The 12557-nt window shown below is 50.0% G+C and overlaps 1 long non-coding RNA gene and 1 pseudogene across 1 annotated transcript; both read left to right on the top strand.

The window, feature by feature from the left end:
* The first annotated feature begins 5861 nt into the window (after positions 1–5861).
* Positions 5862–7159, top strand: LOC124686384. The gene is made up of 2 exons (XR_006997808.1): positions 5862–5931; positions 6865–7159. It is a non-coding gene; the product is annotated as an uncharacterized LOC124686384 (long non-coding RNA).
* A 1430-nt stretch (positions 7160–8589) lies between these two features.
* On the top strand, positions 8590–11663 carry LOC124686383 (annotated as a pseudogene).
* The last annotated feature ends 894 nt before the right edge of the window (positions 11664–12557 follow it).

Here is a 12557-nt window from a genome sequence, read left to right as displayed (position 1 = left end):
ATATCTCCGACTGTCGGGAGAGGGCACGTGGCCACCACGCTATAGAAGCGTTCGCGACATGTCCTACGCGGTGGGCAACTTGAATATTATAATCGTCATGTTTTCATCGATTTGGTGTGCATCGTCGACGGCGAGACTGAGACGACCGTGCCGCCCCTCAACGCCGCGACAAGGACGATGCAGACCGTCGTGGCCGCCGCGACTACACCCGCTCCTGTGTAGTCCGACTCTTCCGGAGTCGCTCCCGTGCTCCTGCCAGCGACCGCACGGCTGATGATCGCCGGAGGGAACCAAGGGATGATGGGCGTCGCCAATATGATGACCGCCGCCGTGATGACCCAGATTGCCAGATGAAAGGAGAGGCAGCGGCCACGATGACACGGGCGCCGCCGTGAGGCGTGAAGCTTCCCCGTTTGATGCTCTCGCCTCCTCTCCACGCCTCTGGCCGGCGAGCCATCCGCGCTCCATCTCCAGCTCACCTCGGTGCGCGTCACACCGTCACGGCAGAGCGGCTCATGCCTTCCTCTGGAGCTGATGCCGGTGGGAGCGCGAGCATGCGAGCTTCGCCCGGCTCTCCGGCCACTAGTAGAAAAAGAGGCTTCTGTCCACCCCCATTAGTCCCGGAAATATTCGAACCGCGACTAAAGGGGGCTTTAGTCGCGGTTCGGGAGGCAACCCACGACTAATGCTCCATCCGAGACGAAAGGGTATCCACCAACCGCGACTAAAAGGCGATGGAGGGATGCGGCCGGTGGAAAACCTTTAGTCGCGGTTGGGGACACCAACCGCGACTAAAGGGCCCCTTTAGTCGCGGTTGGTGTCCCCAACCGCGACTAAAGGTTTTCACCCTGCACCCCCCGTGGATCGCCTTTTTTTGGTTTGTAAAATACAAAAGAAAATGATAGAAAATTCAGAAAAAAATTGTTTTCAGATTCTTGTTTGTTATGCAACCTACTATTCGGAGAAATTAAGAAATTCGAATTTTCACTTTTTTTGCAAAAAAAGTTTAAAAAATGGTAAAACCGCAATAACTTTTGCATACGACGTCGGAAAAAAACGTATAATATATCAAAAAATCCTGGGAAAAAGTTACATCCGAATTCACCGGGATTTACCCGGTTAGCCAATTTTTAGATTCTCAAAATTCCAAATAAAAATACGAAAGCAGGAAGATTTTAGTTTTTGCTATAAATTATGGATTATATATTTTTAAAATTTTTCAAAAAAATAAAATTAATAATTGCATCCAGCATAAAGATTACTATTACTTTTACCCAATTTTTGGATTTTCAAATTTTTAGGTTTTAGGTTTGGCAAAAAAAATATTTAAAAAATTAAAAATAATAAAAATTAAAAAGTTAATGTATATTTATTTATTCACGATTATTATTACATCATTATTTTTGTTTATGAAAAAAATTATTTGAAATTCAAACAATAAAAAAATGTGACATCGACCAACATGTTAATAATATTGATATGATACTAGTATCACATACATGTGCGCGTAGCACTTGGATGCGGGACGGAATGGAACTCGGAAGTTAAGCGTGCTAGAGGTGGAGTAGTGGGAGGATGGGTGACCGAGCGGGAAGTTTGATCACGAGTAAGTAATTTGATTAGAGATAAGTGTAGTTAGAGATAGAGAGACTAAGCTATGCAAATAACTGAAATAATAGAAATTCTGAAAAAAATAGAAAAAAAAACGGAGTGAAAAAAAATTAGAAACCCAAATGAATTAATTTTTTTTTAACGAAATAGCCTTTAGTCCCGATTGGGGACACCAACCGCGACTAAAGGTCCTTCGCCCAGGCGCACGCTAGCCGCCCACGTGGACGGACCTTTAGTCGCGGTTCGTAAGCAACCGCGACTAAAGGGGGGGCATTTAGTCGCGCTTAATTGGTCGCGGTTGCGCAACCGCGACTATTGGCAGTTGCGAACCGCGACTAAAGGCCTTTTTTCTACCAGTGGGCTGGACCGACGTCAGGCCCCTTTTCACCAATTTGTGACGAGCACCGTGGCTGCCACTCCGGTGCATGGTGACTAGAACACCACCCTCCGCGCACTCCGACTCTGCTGGGCACCATCGAGGCTGCAACCTCTGCCGCCGCCGCGTCCCAGCCCGGGGCCCTGTTTGTTGCCGCCCCTGCTGCGGTGATGCCTGACCTGGCCTGGTCACTAGTCGTCACCGCGCGCCATCCCACCGACGAACAGGACGAAGACTCTGGCCGGCGTGACAGGGTTCTCGCTCCGGCGCAGCAGCTCTACAAGAACTCCAACACACCGATCGCGGCCATGGCACTGAGCTTCTGTGCCACCGCATAGGGATCATCAAGGAGGGCGACGCTGCCACGAGGGAGGTGATCGCCAAGTTCGCCGCCTGCCACGATTATCCATTGAGATACTTTGCATACTACTCAGGCTCGACTGCGACCTGGCCACTGCGTTCGAAGATGCCCTGGTGGCGCATGATGGTGCGGAGGGGATGGAGTTCACAGCCGACGTGGGAAGGATTGGGACTGCCGAGTGCCGGCACGCCAAAGCGCGGCCCGTTGGCTAGGTTTGATGGTCACCGTCACCCTCGCTACTAACTACTATAAAAGACATCGGTGGTCTGGCTCGGATATATTTTTGAGGCCGCAGCCTAAAACCCCTCTTGGCCGCTATATATCCCGGTCGGCGACGCAGATGTAGGTCAAACCCCATCCACCTCGTCGCCTCTTCCTCTCACGCCGACGAGAAATTTGCCGCGTGCACTCCACTCTCCGGCGAGCAATCCCCTTCCTCCCGCATGCGTTCGAGCCATGGTGTCCGACGAAGGTTGAGGAGGCCGCGACGGAGGGAGGGTGGGTGGCGCCGGATCCCATTCCACCAGCGCCCACAAGCTGTCCGTCGCCGAGGAGCTCGAGTAGGACCATCGGGCCTCCGACGCCGCCCGCATCCGCGGCTCCTACCGCTACCTCCACCATGGCCTGAAGCTGTCGTGCGCATTCGAGCGGCCCGAATCACAGTTCTACCACGATCTGCAAGCGTCAGGTCCCGCGATTCGTCGCTGCGCGCTCCAGCTATAGTGAGGCATCGAGCTCCAGCGGGCCGCTGCCGGCTGCCGTGCCGCCTCACCTACAACGAGGCGTCGAGCTAGAGCGCCTCGGCCCCGGTGCCGCGGTTCGACCCTGGCGACTACGCGGAGGATGCCGCCAAGCTCGAGCTCACCGCCCCCCGTGCTGATGGCCGGTGGCTTTGTCCCCCCACTCCGTCCTGGGCACCGTGACGAAGCTGGTGGAGGAGCAGAGACGCCACGACACTGACAAAAAGGCGGAATGGCTTCGCGATCAGGCGGCGTAGGACGCCTGCTACATCAAGATCTACAACAACGAGTGAGCTCGAGCCAGCTCAGCCGCCGCGGCACGAAGCTCTCCGACGCCGGTGAGCTGTATTTTGATAGTCAGCGGCCACGGCGTGACGCACAAAGCGGAGCATTAGGCTCGGTTGTTTTATCTTCTTTCTTTGTCAAAATGTAGGGAACAATTTAGCGCAAATATTTATTTTAAGTTATGCTGTTTGATTTTCCGCTTCTTCTGATCTATGCGTTCGTTTTTCAATCCGGATATCTGCTTTGGGTGGCGTGGATACGGGCTTTTGGGGTTTGGGATTGAAAGAAGTCTAAATAACCCCCTAAGTATCAGGTTTGGGACGGTAACCCCCCTAAGTTTAGATTGGGACATTTAACCCCCCTAAGTATCAAATACCATGCAGTTTACCCCCTTGGCTGTTTTGGCAGCTGTTTTGGTCCACGTGGCAAGTGGTTTTGGCCATGGTGGCATTGCATACAGCGCCACAGCGAGGCGAGGCATACGCCCACGAAGATGCGATTTACCTACGGGTCCCTCTAGCTCACCAAGTCACCAACGCCTCCGGCTCACGAGGGCCACTCCCACAGCCGCCGCCGTGATGAACTGGATCCCGTCCATCTCGCTGCGGTGGGCGTGGGCGCGGGCGTTCTGCGTCATCTGCTTCGACCTGAAGCGCGGGCAGCCAGTGGAGGTCTGCTTCCCGCTTGACACGCTCGCCCACGGCGGCCTCGACCGCCTCATCGACTTCTCATCTTTCTCGGACGAATAAGAGGGGACGAACTCGATCATGGCGGTCTTTGAGTACATAGATGACACTGTTACTCCGGTGGGTCTCCAGTGCGCGGGTGCGTGCGTGCTTCCTGAGCCAAGATGGGCGCGCAGGACACAGACACCACGGGACCGAAAAGTTGCGACTGCTCAAGCGGCACAACACAACAGACAACTGCATTGGCGTGGCGGCCGGCGCGGGCATTCCCGAAGTCGTCGTCGCCAGGCCCAAAAAGATCCTTCATCTCATAGCCCTCCTCCATGAGTTTTGGACGGAACTAGTTGGCCTTAGGAAGAGGCACGATGAGCAAAGGATCACATCTTCTCTTCTCTAGCTTTTCACCCGTATAGACCGGTGAGGTTCTGGGCAAGCCCCGTTTGGATCTGCGCGGCTTGGTGGATGTGGACGCCGGACATCACTCTTCTACCATGCTTCTCCAATGGGGACATGTGGCTGCACATCTAGTCCAACGCGGAAAGAGGGCTCGCCGCCCTCCTGCTGCTCGACCCTGATCTCGGTGGAACGTGCTCGCCTGGGCGGTCGGGCTACGGGCTGGAGCGGTGGCTGGACAGCGTGCGGCGATGGCGGTGGCGCAATCCTTCCACCACCGTCCAGGCGTCCACGTGCTGTACCTTGTCCTCGTCTGGTACCCGGACTCCCGGAGGTGGTGGTATCCACGGCGTCGCTGTACGTATTCCTGATCGGCCCATGTGGTAGTAGTTTCTGAGCCCGCGCGTCGCCGTCATGGAGCTATCGCAGGCCAACACGGTGGAGTACAAGAGACGTACTACGGATGCTGGCCGGGAGGCTACAACGAGTCATCGGCGACATCACTGGGCGAGCGGCTGCAGGCATTGGTCAGCGGCCGGGTCTTCGCCGTCGCTGTGGAGCTGTATGCCATGCCACCGTGGCCAAAACCACTTGCAACGCGGACTAAAACAGCTGCCAAAACAGCCAAGGGGATAAACTGCATGGTATTTACTTAGGGGTTTTAAATGCCCCAATCTAAACTTAGGGGGTTACCGTCCCAAACCTCATACTTATGGTGGTTATTTGGACTTCTTTCGTTTGGGATTTGGGGTGCGTGCTAGAGCACTCCGCGGAGAGCCCTATCATCTTCCTCCCTCCCGCCTCGGCGGCAGCACGCCCGCCCATGGCCGCGACGGCGCACCTCGTCGACGAGCTCCTGGAGGAGATCTTCCTTCGCCTGCCCAACCCCGCCGGGCTCGCCCGCGCGTCAATCGCCTGCCTCCGTTTCCACCGCATCATCACCGACCGCTCCTTCCTCCGCCGCTTCCGCAAACTCCACCCGCCGCCGCTTCTCGGGTTCGCTGGCGCGCGCGGCTTCCACCCCGCCGAGGCGCCCCACCCCTGCGCCCCGCTCGCCCGTGCCCTCGCAGCCGCCGCCGATTTCACCTACTCCTTCGTCCCCAACCCCAGCAACGGGCGCTGGATCCCCTGCAACGTCCGCGACTGCCGCGCGCGTCCTCCAGAGCACCGAATACGCCCACTTCAAAACGCTCGCCGTGTGCGATCCGTTGTCACGGCGGTACCTGCTGCTTCCGCCCATCCCTGACGACTTGGCCGTCGAGGAGAAGGAACTCATCGAAATCGAGAGCATGCTCGCTCCCATCGGCGAGGATGAGGATGAGACCTCCTTCAGAGTCATCTGTCTGGCCAACTACAGAAGCAAATTGGCCAACTACAGAAGCAAATTGGCCAACTACAGAAGCAATTAGGACAGTGATGGCCGTATTTACTGGTACTTCGGCTTCCCTCCATCGTTGTCAAAACCCAGTATATGATTTGGTAAATTTATTTATGATTGCTGCTGTCCTAATTGTTCTTTCCTAAAGCAGTCGTTTTATACAAATATATGTGAACTTGTGAAACCATGAAAGGATGGCTATGGAATGAAATTGATTTTATTAATTGCCGTGTTAGAGTCAGTTAATGAAAACAACTTCATTGCATAGCGGGAAAGGCATCTATGTCCCACCAAATTTGCATATGATCCCTGTTGATTAATGTTTGAGCGCCAGTAACATGTTACGAAATGTTTCAGTTTACCATTCACATCTTAGACTGCTACTTTTTCTGTACACGGCTTCCTGATTGGACTAAGAATATAGCATGGCTACGGGGCTTCTCGAAAGCATGAATCAGCAGCTTATGTGCATTTAGTCATAAACTTTAAGGGAAAAGTGTGAGAGTGCAGGTGCGCAGAGCGCACCCTCACACTTTTTCACTTTCTCTTTTTTATATATTTTGATTTGATTTTTTTGCAAGTCACTAAAAAATAACAAATGGAATGGGACAAAAATAGTTCGGAAATTTTTTGTGCAATTTCAAATTTCGAATAATTTAAAATTCAAAAAAAATTCTTGAAATATATATACATAATAAAATAAAAAATCCAAAATGTTTTTCCCACGTTCCAATTGTTATGTTTAAGTGATCTGCAATTTTTTTATTCAAACAATGTGTGGTGTGAGAGATACAAAAATGAGAAATTGTTTGAGAGGGGAACAAAAAGAATTTACACGAATCTTGATGCAGTATACACGGTATGGATACGGGTGCTCACCAAGCACCTGCTCCAAAAGTCCACTCCTTAACCCTAAACTTTAATTGTATTTCCAATTTTGCACATAAGGCATTACTGTGAAAGGATGGAAGCAAATATATTTATTGCATCAAAGTGAGTTTCTTATTATGAGTTTTAACTAAATATATCTGCAGGGATGAACTCACTTCGCATTTGGAGTTCTCTTGTTTGGGCCATGCGTGTGATGCCTTTGAGGAGAAATGGAGGATGTACATGATGATGCTGAGAAATATCCTGGCTGGCTAGTTACAGTACTTGAGCCTTGGGATTATTCATTAGGAATTAGCCATTATGTTCTTTCATATGTCTGTATTAGGCTTATTTAACCAAGGCGTGCTGTAAGCAAGCTGAATTTTCCGGAATCTGCCTCTAATATGTAAGAGCTGTATCGTTATTTTGTGTTGGAAGCAAATAAGCAATGCCGTGTCTTGTTGTGGTGGTGTGCTTTGTGGCCACTCTATTTATCTTTGTTCAGACATCAACCTCGCCACTGTTGCAGCCACACTATGCTCTGCTCAGTGTATTCATGTGCTTCAGGTTATTGATGCATATGCTGTTTTCAGCGTTTGAGTTTTGTTGTGTAACTTTCCAAAATCAGGAAAGCAACTGCAACTTTTCCAAATTAGGTGGGTGCATTTGTTGATGCTTATATTCAAGATTCGTGATGTTCATTTGTCCACATCTTTATAATAGAGTCATGCTGTGAGGTAGGTGCATTTGTTCTTTTGTGTTGGGAGAATGGCCCTGAGAGTGTTGGTGTGTTTTGCCTGTCTAATTATTCTTGTTGGGACCTGTGGTTGCAGCACTTCATTTTCTGCCCAACATTTTAATGTATCTGATGATTCATAATAAGTACTGAACTGGTTAATGCTCAAAATGGGTTTATTTTTAATACAATTTTATGTGTAACGTATTGCCCTGGCAAACTGTTTAACTTGTCCTAAAAGATCTTGACTACTTAACTTATCTGTGTTATACTACGAGATTCTGAACTCCATGGACAAAGCTTACTACCATGCAAGGCAGGTCAGACCGTGTCAGTGTCACATTTACCTTTCTACTGTTTTTGAATTGTACAATGTTTATGTGGTGTAGGCCTTGTTTACGTTATGTGCAAGTCGAAAGCTGCAATGTATTAGTTAGTTTTTACTGTAATTTTACCTTTAACCATATTTTGTTGAGATTCTTGTATAGCCTGTTCATGATTTACTTGCAAAACTGGTTTGGGTCTTATACAGTGAAATCTATAGAAATTAACTATGATATAACATCTTGCTTTTAGAGGGGTCATGGTGTAACCATTGTCAGGGTCAGCAGCTTATTTTCAGGGAATATGTCTAATTCGCTACGTATTTTGTCTGTTCTCTTGGTGATTATATTGTACAAGATGTAAAAACCTAAAATATTCCTTGATAAGATAGGTAGATCGGGCCCCCCTCCGTCGAATACCAAAGTATTGGGTGATTTGGTTGGCTAGGGAGGAAAATCCACGACTTTAAAGCTCAACAACAATGGATGAGAGAGAGTGTTCTCAAGATTAAAGGTAGCATTATTATCTTTTTGTTTGTTTGAGAATACTTTTTCCACAAGTCTCTGCGGCAAGAGGTTAACTTGCAGTGCATGTCTAATTTCGTTTGTGAGCGTTAACTTGTAGAGCATGTCTCAAGAAACCCAAGAGAAGGATTGGTCCAGTGACATACAGGTTGCCAAGCACCTAGTCAGTCAACGGGTAGGTGACCAGAAACTCATTGTACTATACTATACTCAGTGCTGGTGCTTATGAAAATCCATCATGCTGCCTCTTGTATTGTATATATGCTGACCTGATCTCAGTGGCTGCTAATCACCAAGATCCATCCATGGAGCCAATGCGAGGAAGAGCACAGACGTGGATGCTCCTATGGCTTGCCTTCTGCTTGCTAGAGCATTCGTATTCCCAGGTGTTCCCGTTCCCCATCCCCTTCTTTACACCGTCCCACACCAATCAACAAAACGGTGAGAAGAATCTGATAGAACTTTGTTGAGCCTTGCAGCACAATGCATGTAACATAAGTCCTGTTTTCCTCTGGTTTTGTTGAAGCAGTTGATGCTGTAAACAAGCTGTACGTTTCACTGGGCTCGCCGGACCTCCGTGGCTGGGCTGCCACGGGAGGAGACCCCTGCGAGGAGGCGTGGCAAGGGGTGCAGTGCATCGGTCCCAACATAACAGCAATGTAAGCGCTTCGCTCCAAATCTCCTACACCCCGGCGGTTTACTTTCAAAATTGTACATTCCAGTAGTCAGAAGTGTTTTTTTCTGAACCTGACAGAGAGCTCAGAGGCGTGGGACTGGAGGGGAAGCTGACGGAGGCACTGGGAAAGCTTACTGCCATCACAAGATTGTCCGTGATCTCGCATCATATTTAAGTTCTATTTTCTGTCCACTAGTAGTTAATTTCGTTGATGAAAACTGTTCTTGTTTTGTGTTCATGTAGGGATCTGTCGTCGAACAATCTCAATGGCAAGCTCCCGGATTCAATGGCAATGCTTAAATCCCTTTCAACACTGTGAGTACCTGAATATCATGCTTGTAAATTATGCCATAATATTCTCCTCCTGCTTGTTTATGATTTTATAGTGTGTTGCAGGCATGTGCAGAACAACAGGCTAACTGGGACACTTGACATGCTACGTGATCTTCCCCTGAAAGACTTGTAATTGCTTCACCAATTTAGACAGATACCTCAGCTCATACTATCAAATGACCGTTACGACACTATCCTTCTTAACAAAATAATAAGCCGCAAATTCCTGGTGTTCTGGAGAAAAGAAAACAATTTCTCTGAAACAAATATCATACTGGCCCTAAACATTGTTACTACCACCATTTTACCGATTGTCTTGGTTAGGAAATTGTACTGCATTTCTCGCATGATTCACTCCCAAATACTGATTCTGTGTGAACATTTGCAGGAATGTAGAGAACAATGTTTTCTCAGGATCAATCCCAGAAAAGATGCTCAATATCCCAAAATTTCTGTAAGAATTCATCCTCCTGTCGATATTCAAGAGCCATAAGAGGTCAGCTGACTACCACCTATCTGACAGGAGCATTCTTTCCTGAATATTCTGCAGAAGAAACGGCAACCATTTCACCGATCCACTGATCCCCAGTTCCTCTCCCACTCCCGCGACGCCGTCTCCTTCTCCAGCTGCACACCCTCACATTAATGTAATCCCAGAAGTTACTCCACAGGGCACTGCACACGGTTCTGGTCCCCGGAGACACAGAATGAAGGTCTCCCCAGCTAAGGTTGCCGGATACACTGTCCTCGCCGCCGGTTCACTGACCATCGCAATCATTGTGATTGTGTTGGTCGTGTCAAGAAGGCGGCAGGAGAGGTCCATTCATGGAGGGTACCTAAGGGGATCTGCAATGAAGGCGCCGAGCTGGAGGAGGGACGCTACTAAGATTGGTGCAGCTGTCAACTCTGACAAAGAACGAATCACAGGTATATCCTTTTTTTTTCTGTTGACATTTCCTTCTCACAGTCAATAGGTAGCGTATTCAGACATAAATGATCGTTGTTGCTTGTTGGACCTCTGAAGTTGCAGAGGCGATTGTGGGAAGTCCAGGAAATCATGCAAAGGCATCGGGTTCATGGGCTCACCCATCTCTGCAGAACAACATCATGCCGAGTATTGTTTCAGACTACAGTGTTCAGGGAAGTTCAGAAGAAGGCCAATCTCCGCGGTTTTCTTTCCGGTTCTTCACGGTCACATCACTGCAACAATGCACCAATAGCTTCAGCGATCAGAATCTCATGCGCGAAACACGGTTCGGCAAAATCTATCTAGCAGAGCACCCAGAAGGCAAGGTAAATTGAGCTGTATACAGAACTCCCATTCCCACTCGTGTCATGCTCAGATCATCAGATGTTGTTGATGTACTGTCTCTTCGTGGTGTTATTGATGGCGGCTTCCATTCCATGGACAACCTTTCTTCTAGTTTGCGGTGCTGAACCTTCACGACATGGCTGTGAAAATGGCGGCCGGCGCTTTCCTGAAGAAGGTCCAGGCCATCGCGGGCCTTCGACACCCCAACGTCGAAGAGCTCGTGGGATGCTGCGCCGAGCATGGCCAGAGGCTGATCGTCTACAGACATTTCAGCGAGAACACACTGGACGACATGATTCATGGCGACACCACCGACGAATCCGGCGTCAGTTTCCCATGGGAATCTCGGATCGCCGTGGCCCTTGAGGTCGCCAAGGCTCTCGAGTACCTCCACGACGGCGACGGAGGTGATGTCGCCGTAGTCCACGGTCTTTTCAGGCCGGAGCACTTGCTTGTCGACGCTGAGACAATGCGGGTGCGCGTGTCCGGGTGCGGCCTAGCCTCATTTGCGCCGACGCCACCGTCAGGTAGCACTTCGGAGGATTGCTGGCACGACAACAACTACCCGCCGGAAGAAGCGGCGGCGGCGAGAGACGATGTGTACGGCTTTGGGGTGCTGATGCTGCAGCTCCTGACCGGGCGCAGGCCCTATGACGGCGCGCGGCCGAGGGACGAGAGGCGCCTGGTGCCGTGGGCCAGCGCGCGGCTGCACGACCTGAGCACGCTGCGGAGGATGGCCGACCCGCGGCTTGGGGGGACGCTGACACCGGTGCCGGTCAGGTCCCTGTCGCGATTCGCGGACATCATCAGCAGATGTGTGCAGGTAACTAAAGCTTGATCGTCATGGTTTCTCACTGTTTTTGCGTTGCGTTGTAACGGAGCTTGCGTGGTGCAGCGAGAGGCAGAGTTCAGGCCGGCGATGGCGGATGTGGTGCAGGACCTGAGGCGCGCCATGGAGGAGGCGCGCGCGGTGAGCGACAGTGGAGAGTTGCCTCTGGCGTGGAACTGTTCGCTCTGATTGACATCGAAGCTTGTTTTGTATCGGAGAAAAAGGGAACTATTCGCTCGTGTGCTATTCTGAACTCGATAGTTTTCTCATAACAATTTGCTAAAGAGGAGGCTTGCTCCGTCAACCATCATTGCTCAGGCTACAAAGTAAAATCTGCGCCTTAGGGCATCTACAGCGGGGCGCGACGCATTTTATTGTCCGCGAGCGTCCGCGGAAAATGCCTCTATTTGTCCGCGCGTATGTTTGCGTCTGGGGGTGGCTCCAGCGGGACGACGCATATTTTTTTCTTATTATTTTTTCTCTTCTCCATTTAAACATAGTTCCAAATATTATATTTTTTCTTATTTTTTTTTCTCTTCTCCATTTAAAAATAGTTCCAAATATTATATATTGAAACATGATTTTACACAAGCTAATACATAGTTTGGAACATGGTTTACACAAACTAATACATAGTTTGAACTATGGTTGACACAAATAAAATATTGAAAAATGAGGAAACCATTTGTGTTGATTTCCGTATGTTCGCCGCTAAGAAAGAACATTCAAGGGCACACCCAAACTGGAAAATCCATCTGGTAACGGTGGTCCTGTTGGTTCTTTCGAGGAAGAACATCCAGAAAGCTTGACTACTAGCTTCATCTGGCCCGTAGCCATATTCACTGCAAAGAAAGAACACTCTAAGATCTAACTATCGGTGTCCGATCCGGATTCGTCGGTGTGGTAGTGCCTGCGGAACGCTGTGTCGTCGAACACCTTGACGATCATCTCGCCATCACCCTCGTAGAGGAAGGTGAGCTAGCAGCCGGGCTCGAGCTCGAGGTCGCGGGCGAACTTGTCCCACCCCGTGTGCAGGTACATCTTGCCCTGCCCGTCGAACAAGACCTCCACATTCCACCGGCGAAGCTGCGCTCGGCCTCCCGTAGCTGCAACTGCGCCGGCT

Source organism: Lolium rigidum, chromosome 2, assembly GCF_022539505.1.
Source record: "Lolium rigidum isolate FL_2022 chromosome 2, APGP_CSIRO_Lrig_0.1, whole genome shotgun sequence".
NCBI lineage: Eukaryota > Viridiplantae > Streptophyta > Magnoliopsida > Poales > Poaceae > Lolium > Lolium rigidum.
Note: the sequence above shows the minus strand (reverse complement) of the source record. Positions and strands in the feature narration are given on the sequence as shown.